This window comes from Schistocerca serialis, chromosome 11 (genome assembly GCF_023864345.2).
Source record: "Schistocerca serialis cubense isolate TAMUIC-IGC-003099 chromosome 11, iqSchSeri2.2, whole genome shotgun sequence".
NCBI classification, from domain to species: Eukaryota; Metazoa; Arthropoda; class Insecta; order Orthoptera; family Acrididae; genus Schistocerca; species Schistocerca serialis.
The window spans coordinates 135,465,727-135,478,358 of NC_064648.1; the positions used below are offsets into that span (position 1 = coordinate 135,465,727).

Genomic DNA, 12,632 nt, shown 5'->3' on the forward strand with positions numbered 1-12,632 from the left:
GTTTTCAACTGTTCAGCTTCCTAATCCATCAAATGATAATGTTTAATGACTGCACGTAGCTTTAGTCTGTTGATTTTCTAAAGCAACTGGTACAATAGCCACATGAGATACAGGTCGTCGATCTATTGCCAAATTTCGTCACAGACCCTAAAGTATCACGTGTACCATTTGACAAAATTTTTCAGTATTTCATAAAAATGGTGCAAACCTATTACACGATCCTACTAGTCCTTAGACGAATGATTGTCGATGGCGTAGATTGGGTCCAGGTGGAGTGAATCTAGCAGCTCTGCGTATCCTGCCCCCCACTTTTTTTTTTTTTTTTAGACTGGAGGGTACTACAACGCTGCTGCTAAGCCCTAGAGGTTTCCCTCTGAATTTGAAAAGCTGTCTCTTCCTGGAACAAAACACATTAACGTCGAGTATTATCAATGCCTTCAATCTGCTTTAGTGTAATTTTAGCTTAAGTTGCTTTATGAAATTACAATGAAATCCAGACCATTAGCTACTTATAGGGGTTGATAAATATCAACGGGGACAGTTGAATATGTGTGCCCTAACTGGTACTCGAACCTGGGATCTCCTGATTACAAGGCTGACGCTCTATTCGACTGAGCCATGGGGGATAAAGAGCATAGCGCGACTGCATGGTCTTATCTCTGGCGCGCTCCCCATGAGACCCAAACTTCCTACTTAGTGTCCACAAACTACACTTGTAGTGCCCCTGCCCCTGTACTCATTACTCACGGCAGTCAGTCTACCGACTCCAGTAAGAGTTTGAGCAATGTGAGTGCATCCACACTGAAGAGCATTATCTGATAAGCATTATCTATATGAAGATGGTTTCATTGTTCGATAGTTGCAAGATCGCGAATGGTACCTGTTGTTTCGAACATGTCCGAGAGAACTGATACCATCTTCCTATATTCATAAAACCACCTTTATGTGAAAGTTAAGTTCAAGGCACAGCAGTACTATGAGCCCATGTCCACCATATACATTACTTCGTTAAATATTCTGCCATCCTTTGACGCCGCAGGATCAGGAAAAAAAGCTATTAACAAAATATTACCAGTTGTCTTCACTTTTATGAGCGCCTGCAGCTCTGCTGTATGGTCAGATAATGAGGGCACACTCTCAGATAAGATGTTATGGAGGTATGGAGGTCTTCCATGAGGATCTCTGGGCGGCGGATACTCGAGAGGATGTTATCAACAGAAGAGAAACGAAACTGGCGTTCTAGAGGTCAGAGAAGGGAATACCTTAGCCGGTTATGTAAGTTAGAGAATTTAAGAAGAAAATGAACAGTAGTAGTAGTGTAGTGTGGTAGGACGAAGGACAGGACTTCTGGCGAAGTCAGTATAGGTTTACCAACATAAAGTCAAATGGGGTAATGTAGATGCAGGTCTAACAATGAAGAAGAAAACAGAATCGTGGCTAACGCACTGTAAACAGCGCAGAGAATGTATTATCATGGCGAAGATAGACAGGAAGCTAAAACCAACGAAAACAGTACCAGTTTTATACGTCAATCAACTTTGCAAATGATACATAAAATCGAACAATATGAAATAAAAGAAATTATTCATAAGCTAAGGGAAAGAAAAATTTAATTTTGGTAGAGGACTGGTGTTCAAGTGTAGCAAAAGGAAGAGAATAAAAAATACACAATGTTATCAAAAGTATCCGGACACCAGTAAAAACATACGTTTTTGGTATTATGTGCATTGCGCTGCCAGCTACTGCCAGGTCCTCCATACCAGTGACCACAGTAGTCGTTAACCATCGTGAGAGAGCAGAATGGGGCGCTCTGCAGAACTCACAGACTACGAATGTGGTCAGGTGATTAGGGTGTCACTTGTGTCATACGTCTGTACGCGAGATTTCATCACACCTAAACATCCCTAGGTTCACTGTTACAGATGTGATAGTGAAGTGGAAACGTGGAGGAAGACGTACAGCACAAGAGCGCACAGGCCGATCTCGTCTATGGCTGACAGAGGCCGCCAACAGTTGAAGAGGGTCGTAATGTGAAGATCGACTGAAAGTACAACGGCAGGTATGTGAGAGGTGAGTGAAATTTGGATTTCGTGGTCTAGCGGCTGCTCATAAGCCACAAATCACGCGGGTAAATACCAAACGACGCCTCGCATCCTGTAAGGAGCGTAAACACTCGACGATTGAACAATGGAAAAACGCTGTGTGGAATGAGGAATCACGGTACACAGTTTGGCAATCCGATGGCAGGGTGTGGTATGTCGAATGCGAAGTGAACGTCTTTTGCCAGCGTGTGTCGTGCCAACAGTAAAATTCGGAGTGCCAACAGTAAACTTCTACGCTTGTTAGTTGTAAATAAGCTGGAAAACGGTAACACCATACAGAGCGGTGGACGAGTATACTCCCACATCTCGTTAAGCTGGCTTCTGAGACCCCATGTTCCATACCTCAAATTGTTCAGTGGAGCATTCTCTATGTCCTGTTGAATTTTTGCTCTCCCTTAAGGAAACACCCTGTATGTACTGTTAACAGTGTCAGTTCTTTGACACCTCCTTCAGGTGCGGCTGAAATCACCTTTCCACCTGACGGTGTTGTTCCGTTAAGAGCAGCGTGCTGAATTCTGTCCGCAGGGAAGGCTTGAGCCTGGTCCCCTGACCGGCGACGTCTTGTTTCCTCAGCAAACGGAGTGCCGGCACTGTCCCAAGTGACTTCCTGAAGTCACTGAACTAGGAGGAATCAAGCTGGCCGCCGATGTCTACAGCGCTCTGACACTCAAGGAGAGTACGCGATACGCGAGCCTGTAACGTGTTCCATAACTCAACAGCAGCTTGACGTCAGCAATGATGGCTTCTAATTTCCTTCTTGGAAAATGTCATAACTTTTCCTTTTTTTCATTGGCTTCGTTGCTCCACTTGTTCTTATTCTAAAGCTGTTCTTTTGGTTTTTGCCATTCGAATTTTCATTAGAACGGCAATAAGAAATGATCTCTCCTTTACTTCGTGTTATCTCGTCGCAACACGGCACGCTCTGGTGAAGGCGATGCCCGCGCTATCGTTGGCGACCCTTCCGCTCTTGACCCGCGACGCGTCCAGGGAGCGCCTGAGTGTTTTCCTGGTGGACAGTCACTCATCAGTGCAGCTGGCCAGTGGTTTCAAAGCAAGCTGCGAAACCACAACTAAACGATTCGACTGTCATTCCTCTACGAAAGGAGTTCCACATGTCTGATGATGTGTCTATTACACTGGTATGATTTTCACGTTGTTACATTTAATCACTCTCATTCTATTAAGTCCATTCATTTCAGATAATTTATTTTACTCAAATATGATATATTATATTTGTTTTTTCTCAGTTGGAAATATATATAGGTTTTGGGAAGATCAGCTATTAACATTACCATATCTACAGCTGTTACAGCAAAATTACAAAAAGTCTTAATTGCATCATATATACTGAATGAGCCAAAGATACTGGTACACCTGCCCATTTTCGTGTAGGGCCCCCGCGAGCACGCAAAAGTGCCGCAACTCGGCGTGGCATGGGCTCGACTATTGTCTGAAGTAGTGCTGGAGGGAACTGACAACATGAATCCTGCAGGACTGTCCATAAATCCGTAAGAGTACGAACGGGTGGAAATTTTTTCTGAACAGCACACTGCAAGGCTTCCCACATATGCTCAGTAATGTTCATGTCTGGGGAGTTTTGTGGCCAGCGGAAGTGTTTAAACTCAGAATAGTGTTCCTGCAGCCGCTCTGTCGCAATTCTCGATGTGTGGTGGTGTAGCACTGTACTGTTAGAATCACCGAAGTGCGTCGGAATGCACAATGGACGTGAATGGATGCAGGTGATCATACAGGATGCTCACATACGTGTCACCTGCCAGAGTCGTATCTATACGTATCAGGAGTCCCATATCACTCCAACTGCACACGCCCTACACCATTATAGAGTCAGCCGAGCGGTTATGGGCGCTACAGTCAGGAACGGCGCGACAGCTATGGTCGCAGGTTCGAATCCTGCCTCGGGCATGGATGTGTGTGATGTCCTTCGGATAGTTAGGTTTGAAGTAGTTCTAACTTCTAGAGGACTGATGACCTCAGCAGTTAAGTCCCATAGTGTTCAGAGCCATTTGAATCATTACAGATTCTCCACCAGCTTGAACAGACCTCTGCTGGCATGCAGGGCTCATGGATTCATGAGGCGGCGTCAAGCCAGATACAATTTGAAAAGAGACTTGTCCGACCAGTCAACGTGTTTCCAGTTATCATCAGTCAGTATCAGTGTTGACGGGTCCAGGCGAAATATCTTCAGACTACTGGAAGAATGTGAGAGTTCCTATTCCACATAATGCAGGTGCTGACAAGTGAAAATTCTACAGATCCACAAATTTAGTGAGGCACAGTCACCATATGTTCACACGAATTATTTATGGAAGAATGGAAAAAGTGACAAAACCCATGTCATGGGAGATAAGCATCTGTTCCAAGGAAATACCAGTATGTAGTTCTTGCGACTTTCTCTAGAACAGAAATGCAAACATTGTTATAGCGTTTGTAGATTTAGGGAAATTTTTTTACAATGTTGATTGAAATACCTTTTCCAGTTCTCAATGACACTGAGATGAAATATACACAACGTGACCCAATGTATCCGGACGCCCCCAAAAACGTGCGTTTTTCATGTTAGGTGCATTGTGCTGTCACCTACTGCCAGGTACTCAATACCTTCGACTTCATTAGTCATTAGAAATCACGAGAGAGCAGAATGGGGGGCTCCGCGGAACTCACGAACTTCGAATGTGCTCAGGCGATTGCGTGTCACTTGCGTCTTACGTCTGTACGCGAGATTTCCACACTCCTAAACATCCCTAGGTCTACTGTTTCCGATGTGATACTGAAGTGGAAACGCGAAGGGACAAGTACAGCACAAAAGCCTACAGGCCGACCTCGTCTGTTGACTGACAGAGACTGACGACAGTTGAAGACAGTCGCAATGCGTAATAGGCACACATCTATACAGACTATCACACAGGGAATGAAAACTGCATCAGGATCCACTACAAGTACTATGACAGTTAGCTGGGAGGTGAGAAAACTTGCATTTCAGGGTCGAGCGGCTGCTCATAACACACACATCACGACGGTAAATGCCAAATGACGCCTCGCTTGGTGTAATAAGCGTAAACATGGAATAGTGGAAAAACGTTGTGTGGAGTGACGAATCACGGAACACAATGTGGCGATCCGATGGCAGGGTGTGGGAATGGCGAATGCTCAGCGAACGACATCTGCCAGCACGTGTAGTGCGGTGGTGTTACGGTGTGGTCGCGTTTTTCATGGAGGGGGACTTGCACCCCTTGTTGTTTTGCGTGGCACTATCAAAGCACAGGACTACACGTTTTAAGGACCTTCTTGCTTCCCACTGTTGAAGACCAATTCGGGGATGGTGATTGCATCGTTCAACACGATCGAGTACCCGTTCATAATGGACGGCCTGTGACGGAGTGGTTACACGACAATAACCGGGATTAAATGTCTTGCACAGAGTCCTGACCTGAATCGTATAGAACTCCGTCGAGATGTTTTGGAACGCTGACTTCGTACCAGGCCTCAGCGACCGACATCGACCCCTCTTCTCGGTGCAGCACTCTGTGAAGGATGAACTGCTGCTCCCCAAGAAACCTTCCAGCACCTGATTGAAGGTTTGCCCGCGAGAGTGTAAGCTGTCATCAAGGCTAGGGGTGGGCCAACACCACAATGAATTTCAGCATTACCGATGGAGGGCGCCACGAACTTGTACGTCGTTTTCAGCCACTGTGTCTGGATAGTTTTGATCAGATACTGGACGCAGTGAAAGGTTATTCACATTGAGTACAGAAACAAGAAGGTGGTTATAAGTGTCGAGAATGGAGAGAGACAGGATTGTAAACAATCGCCGCTTCTATTGAGTCTGTACGTGGAGCAAGATTTGAAGATAAATCAGGAGATATTTTGGAAGGTAATTAAAGATCAGGGTGAAAAAATAAAAACTTTTAACTATGTTTACGACATCCTAATGTTATCAGGGTTGCGAAGGACTTGGAAGAGCACTTGGAATAAATGGATAGCGACTTCATAATATAATATAAGGTGAACATCGAGATTAGTAAACAATGACAATTAAGTGTGACAGAATTACATGAGGCAGTGCCATGGTAATTAGGTTAGGAAATGAGACACTAGAAGTAGTGGATGATGTTTACTATTTGGATAGCAAAATAACTGATGAAGACTGTAGTTCAGGGGAATAGAGTGTAGACTGACAATAGCAAGAAAAGTAATACTGAAAACGGGGTGTTTGTAAAGGTGTAATATCAGTTTAAGTGTTAGGGAGTATGACATGTAGGTATTTGTTTGGCAGTAAATCGTGGATGATTAGCAGATCAGACAAGAAGTGAATATAAACTTTTACAGCACGGTTCTATTTAAAAAAATGTTGAATATATGATGGACTGAATAACAAATGATGAAGACAGTAGAGACAGATGAAAATTTGTACCAAGGCAGGAATTTGAAATGAGGTTCCCTCGCACTATGGAAAAGCAGTAACCACTACGCCACCCTGGCACAATGGCTTTGTACAACTGCACAGACTATCCTAGAGGACCTGCCTCCCCACACCAAATCCATATTCACACCTCAGGCCGCATGGTAGGAACGAGAATTTGAATTGAACAGGGAGGCATGCAGTGATAGTGCACACTGTTCTGCAAACCCACTATAGCAGGGTGGCGTGCGAACCAGCACATCTGCCTAGAGTGCACGACACACAGGTTCAAATCCTGGCCTTGGTACGAATTTTCATTCATCGCTCCAGTCTATATATATATATATATATATATCACAGGTGTTTCAGACTTGAAGAGATCTCTGGAACCATATACTTTCATTTGATTAAGTGAGGCAGTACTTAACTGACTTGGGGGAAAGGAAATTTATAACGCAACTTGACTAAAGGAAGAAACTGGTTGATAGGAAACGTCTTGACGCAATAATGAATTGTCAATTTCATTGTGGAAAGATACGTGGACAATGAGGGTAAGAGTTGTGGGAGGAGAACGAGGCTTGAATAAAGTAATTACGTTCAAATGGCTATAGATTGCTGTAGTTATACAGAAATTAAAAGACTGACGACCTTATCAGAAACAATCAAGGGAAGTTGTATAATGAGGTTGGACTACAACTTGAATAAAGGTGGCTGATCTGAGTGTATACCAAAGCGGACTGCCCAACGTGTCTTAACGCTCACCTCCACGTAATGCGACGTGGGAATAGTGATCGTAAAAAGCGAGACGAGTGTCACACCCCGTTAATGACAGCAGGCACCAAACCTATTATTGATTGCTGCTGTCACTGTATGTATGGCCATTTCGACAAGTTTGCGAGTGAACTTTGCTAATAGAACCGTATACAATGGACATTTAGCGTTGGTAGCCAGCAGCACATGAGACTGCAGGTCTTCAGCTGTGCCAGACAGCACGGGAACTGGGCAGTAGCCGGCTGGAGGTGTGCCGTTTGGCCCGACGTATCACAGGTCTGCTCCCTCGTCAGATGACGCGAGGCCCTGAGTGCACCGAAGAAGCAACGAGGCGCTCTGCCCGGTACGTGTGGAGGCTGCAGTTCACGCTGGAAGCGGCTCAGTCAGCTTTCGCGGTGTTTCGTGTACCGTTACTCAGGCCCGTTCATTCAGGTTACTGTGAACGTGGACCACCGTGTGTACTTTGGTACACTCTCTGTGTCCAGGTGTTGCCGTTACTGAGCCGTGGCTACCTGCCATGCTCTCGGCTGGATAGTTTCTCTGTCGATGTTACGCACTTTGAGGCGTCCAGGTTGGCCAGCATCCTCTAATTGGGACGGCCGCGGCTCTGGAGGAGAGGAGGCAGTGACAGGGGGAAGGAGGCAGCGCGCGGGGCGCCGCGAGCAGCCGGTCAGCGCTCCGTGTACTGCGGGGACGCACCGTGTTGACACTCCGGCGCCTGGGTCTGGCGGTAGCAGTCACCGGCCAACACGGGCTCTGTTGAAAGAGTCGGGTCTGTCTGGAATCCCGAGGAGAGCGCGGAGATTTACCCTGGCGTGCAAGTTAACGGCGATCTGCTGGACTAACTGTAAATGGTGAGCCAGTTGTCGTAGAACTAGTCATTGCTCCGTGTAGCCTCTTTGATTTCCGCTAATCATTCCTTAAACCACTTGGATGTGGGTCCGGGATACTTGGTATTGCAAGTCCATCTAACTGCACTGTGCCCTGGTTCTGTTGCTTTACAAGTGTGGCCGATATTCGGCGATTCCTTTTATTACTATTATTGTTAATACGGTAAGTCGTCAATTTTATGAGTGAAAGCTTATTCTCTGTATAAAACTCGAGCCGCCAATCTAAATTGGAATTGCCAACTTCATTGTCGTTGGCAACTGTAGTAGTAACAACTTTGCATCTTCAAATGGCGCTTTGCTTTTTAACGATGTGTGCGGATTGTCTGATCATTATCACCTTGAGCTAGTTGTGGTTTATAAATTTATCAAGTGAAATTTGACGTCATTGGAGGCTGTGTAATGAACTATTGCTTTAACAGTAACTGGGATTGGCACACTATAACGTTTAACATCTCGTCCAGCGTTTGGCGCTACCCAGTACTTGGCTGTTGGTTTTAGGATTTTAGTGAACTGTGTATTAATACTGGGTTTGTGTGATCTAGAAGCCGTTATTGATTTGTGCAGGCCCTCCTGCCTGCTGGTGTCACTTGAGCTCTCGAGCACGGAATTCAGACGCGCGGCCGATGTGAACGCCAAACGTCGAGAGGGTGCTGATTGCTGTATAAATCTTTCAGGCTATTGTAACATCATATTGGCGATTGTTTTCCATAATAGTTAATTCACGTGTTTATGAGACCTTGCTATTTGAGTATTTGTTTTGAAAGCAAATAGCTTTTACAAATTGTAATTTTTCATATTCACAAGTGATTAGTGAGCTCAGAACTGTAGTTATGATACGGTTACATTTGTGTAAAGTAATTTTTTATTAATTTAAAGTTGTGGCCATGAGGCTGTTTCTCTTTAAAATCATGTTTTGAATTATTCTCATTGCTTTTATTCAATTGAATAACCGGTGTAGATCATCCCCATTTGCAAATGCTAATTAAGCATTGTGTTGTTAACAGTGCTCTGTTTTAATTAACGTCGTGAGAATAAATTTTTGTGTCCACAAATGAGGCCAACATTCCACTCCAGAAGCCCATGTGCCCAGCTTACTGTTCTACCACCTTACCACTCACTTCTGCACTTCCTGATGAGCATGCTGTACACACTCCCATTTCGATAGATTACAACAGCCACATTCACAGGACTGAATGGATACATTCCCCTCTTGACAAACGCTCAGGAACCCGATCACATCTTAATAGCCCCACTAAATCTATCGATCTTAGTCCCATAGAAATGCGAGTCTGCGAGTTCCTGGAACAGCGTGTGATCGCAGCTCACGCCCGAATAGTAGCTCTACAGATGTAGTCATCATTTGGTGCATATCATACGAAATCCGCGTATTTCCTTCGTAGCCGAATGGAGGCCACTGTCAAGGGTACACGCAGTGTTGACGATATTTGCATCCTCATGGCGTGCTTGTCAGGGGATGGACTGGAACAGGCTCTGATGTGAGCACCTGCGGTGAGCGGGTACCTGGCTAACACGGAGTCGTACTGGAAGAAGCCGCGAGGTCAGAATGAGCAGCAGGGCGGTTGCCATAATTATCACGTGCCCTTGAGGTCAGTGCTGTGAGACGTTGCGCAAGAATACTTCGAACGTCGGACGCCGAGGAAGTTTGACCAGGAAGCGCTGGAGGAGGGTGGGGGGGCAAGGGATGAGAGGGGGAGGGGTTCTGGAGCAGAGGGCAGACTGCAGACAGAGTAGTCCGGCAGTGCCCAAGATAAGGATAAAAGGCGGTCTTCGCGACAGCCCACTACACTGGCTGCAGCGGCACAGAACAGAACTCACACATCTGGTAAGTCTCTATGTGTTTCTTCCAGCACTGTGCGACGTGCTGTGCGTATCACTTTCCTCAACTTGACGGTCTCCTGTTCTCAATGTTATCCTCCTTAATATCGGTATCTGTGAAAACGAGACTGGCTAGAGGTGGTACCGAGTTTTAACACAATTTTCTCAAATGTTTCTACGACCTCTAGCGCAACAACTCTTGATATGCATTCCGGTACCGATTCCCATCATCTACGCATTTCAGCAGCTACTGATTCTTACGGCACAGTCGACGTAATGGCGCCACAGGTCACACTAACTATTGTTACATGTTGTGTGCACTAGAAACAGGTTCCCGAGCGCATGCTACTTTCGATGCAAACTTGTCAGATCCGACAACTGAAGGAGTACAGATCTGCTGGAATACTGCCGTACAGTCCTCATATACAGGGTGATGCACGAAGATATGCAAATGTTTAGTTACAGAGTTGTTGTTGTTGTGGTCTTCAGTCCTGAGACTGGTTTGATACAGCTCACCATGCTACTCTATCCTGTGCAAGCTTTTTCATCTCCCAGTACCTACTGCAACCTACATCCTTCTGAATCTGCTTAGTGTATTGATCTCTTGGTCTCCCCCTACGATTTTTACCCTCCACGCTGCCCTCCAATACTAAATTGGTGCCGGCCGAAGTGGCCGTGCGGTTAAAGGCGCTGCAGTCTGGAACCGCAAGACCGCTACGGTCGCAGGTTCGAATCCTGCCTCGGGCATGGATGTTTGTGATGTCCTTAGGTTAGTTAGGTTTAACTAGTTCTAAGTTCTAGGGGACTAATGACCTCAGCAGTTGAGTCCCATAGTGCTCAGAGCCATTTGAACCATTTGAACTAAATTGGTGATCCCTTGATGCCTCAGAACATGTCCTACCAACCGATCCCTTCTTCTGGTCAAGTTGTGCCACAAACTTCTCTTCTCCCCAATCCTATTCAATACTTCCTCATTAGTTATGTGATCTACCCATCTAATCTTCAGCATTCTTCTGTAGCACCACATTTCGAAAGCTTCTATTCTCTTCTTGTCCAAACTATTTATCGTCCATGTTTCACTTCCATACATGGCTACACTCCATACGAATACTTTCAGAAATGACTTCCTGGCACTTAAATCAATACAGGATGTTAACAAATTTCTCTTGTTCAGAAACGCTTTCCTTGCCATTGCCAGCCTACATTTTATATCCTCTCTACTTCGACCATCATCAGTTATTTTGCTCCCCAAATAGCAAAACTCCTTTACTACTTTAAGTGCCTCATTTCCTAATCTAATTCCCTCAGCATCACCCGACTTAATTAGACTACATTCCATTATCCTTGTTTTGCTTTTGTTGATGTTCATCTTATATCCTCCTTTCAAGACACTGTCCATTCCATTCAACTGCTCTTCCAATTCCTTTGCTGTCTCTGACAGAATTACAATGTCATCGGCGAACCTCAAAGTTTTTATTTCTTCTCCATGAATTTTAATACCTACTCCGAATTTTTCTTTTGTTTCCTTTACTGCTTGCTCAATATACAGATTGAACAACATCGGGGACAGGCTACACCCCTGTCTTACTCCCTTCCCAACCACTGCTTCCCTTTCATGTCCCTCGACTCTTATAACTGCCATCTGGTTTCTGTACAAATTGTAAATAGCCTTTCGCTCCCTGTATTTTACCCCGGCCACCTTTAGAATTTGAAAGAGAGTATTCCAGTCAACATTGTCAAAAGCTTTCTCTAAGTCTACAAATGCTAGAAACGTAGGTTTGCCTTTCCTTAATCTTTCTTCTAAGATAAGTCGTAAGGTCAGTATTGCCTCACGTGTTCCAGTGTTTCTACGGAATCCAAACTGATCTCCCCCGAGGTTGGCTTCTACTAGTTTTTCCATTCGTCTGTAAAGAATTCGTGTTAGTATTTTGCAGCTGTGACTTATTAAGCTGATAGTTCGGTAATTTTCACATCTGTCAACACCTGCTTTCTTTGGGATTGGAATTATTATATTCTTCTTGAAGTCGGAGGGTATTTCACCTGTTTCATACACCTTGCTCACCAGATGGTAGAGTTTTGTCAGGACTGGCTCTCCCAAGGCCGTCAGTAGTTCCAATGGAATATTGTCTACTCCGGGGGCCTTGTTTCGACTCAGGTCTTTCAGTGCTCTGTCAAACTCTTCACGCAGTATCGTATCTCCCATTTCATCTTCATCTACATCCTCTTCCATTTCCATAATATTGTCCTCAAGTACATCGCCCTTGTATAGACCCTCTATATACTCCTTCCACCTTTCTGCTTTCCCTTCTTTGCATAGAACTGGGTTTCCATCTGAGCTCTTGATATTCATACAAGTCGTTCTCTTATCTCCAAAGGTCTCTTTAATTTTCCTGTAGGCGGTATCTATCTTACTCCTAGCGAGATAGGCCTCTACATCCTTACATTTGTCCTCTAGCCATCCCTGCTTAGCCATTTTGCACTTCCTGTCGATCTCATTTTTGAGACGTTTGTATTCCTTTTTGCCTGTTTCACTTACTGCATTTTTATATTTTCTCCTTTCATCAATTAAATTCAATATTTCTTCTGTTACCCAAGGATTTCTACTAGCCCTCG

General features: G+C 44.8%; 1 protein-coding gene across 2 annotated transcripts in view; it reads left to right on the plus strand.

Moving 5' to 3' along the window:
* The first annotated feature begins 3,141 nt into the window (after nucleotides 1–3,141).
* Nucleotides 3,142–12,632, plus strand: part of LOC126426869 (ankyrin-3-like) — a 60,335-nt gene continuing 50,844 nt past the window's right edge. Inside the window, exon 1 of one of the 2 annotated variants that reach the window (XM_050088904.1) lies at nucleotides 3,142–3,241. The gene's annotated coding sequence lies outside the window, so the exon portion shown is untranslated. Of the gene's footprint in view, nucleotides 3,242–9,936; nucleotides 10,027–12,632 lie in introns of those variants that run through there. The other variant, XM_050088905.1, reaches the window with a different exon arrangement.